Source organism: Rhincodon typus, unplaced genomic scaffold (assembly GCF_021869965.1).
Source record: "Rhincodon typus isolate 14 unplaced genomic scaffold, sRhiTyp1.1 hic_rhity00011867, whole genome shotgun sequence".
NCBI classification, from domain to species: Eukaryota; Metazoa; Chordata; class Chondrichthyes; order Orectolobiformes; family Rhincodontidae; genus Rhincodon; species Rhincodon typus.
The window spans coordinates 2576-3475 of record NW_025977505.1 but is presented as its reverse complement, the minus strand read 5'-3'; positions in this window follow the sequence as shown (position 1 = coordinate 3475).

Sequence of the window (900 nt, the reverse complement as noted above, 5' to 3'; positions counted from 1 at the left end):
ATGTGTCCTTGGAGAAGCTCCAGCTCATGGGCAAAGCCATCGAGAACCTTCATGCAGTGCCTGGCCCTGGCTGTGGTCGCGGTGTTGATGGGCCTCAGGCGTGTGAAGCTCTCCTGTCTGAGCTGACCCCTGTTCGGCTGGAATTCCTCATCGGTGCCAGGCCCTGAAACCTCCCACAGGAGCTTGGTCCCCAACCTGAGCCTCTCTCAGAAATGCCCTTCGTGCCATTTCACTCTGTACAGAGGGGCTTTCCTGAGTGTGTTCCTCCTCTTCCATTATCTGAAGGAGCTGCAACTCCATTTCTGGATCCAATTCAGCCCCATACTCCTGTCTTTGATCACCCAGTACAGAGGGGACCAGGCAGATTGGGAGACCTCTTCATGGGCCTACTCCTGGGCCTGGCCAAAATGGCCCTCAGCAGCTCCAGGCAGCGGGCAGTCAACGGTTATATTTTCCCTGACTGTCTGACCCTGTTCCTTGGCTAGTCCGTGCCCGAGTGTCCCTGGAGATCAAGCACATGGTGTCCATGGGTACACTTCAGGCCTTCAGTGACCGGTAGGTACAGGGGGACACTGGACTGGGTCATTTATCCCAGAAATGCCATTTTAATTCTATTTAAATTTCCTATAAAGTCATGCTTTTGTCTGTTGCAGTGGGTCAGTAATGCCATTTTTAAATATAGATGGTGACAATGCTGTGGCTTTAAGAGGTGTATTTTCTCCTGGTTTCTGTGAAGGGAGAGATTGATTGAGAGGTGATGAGCAGTCTATAATAAAGTAAACAGCTTGTGAGGTCTTGGTTTTTTTAAATTTGGTACAATAGAATCAGCCTGCCAGCTCTCACAAAACCAGGATTTTTCATTATTTCAGCAGCAATTGCTGTTGGCATCTCAAAGAAGTG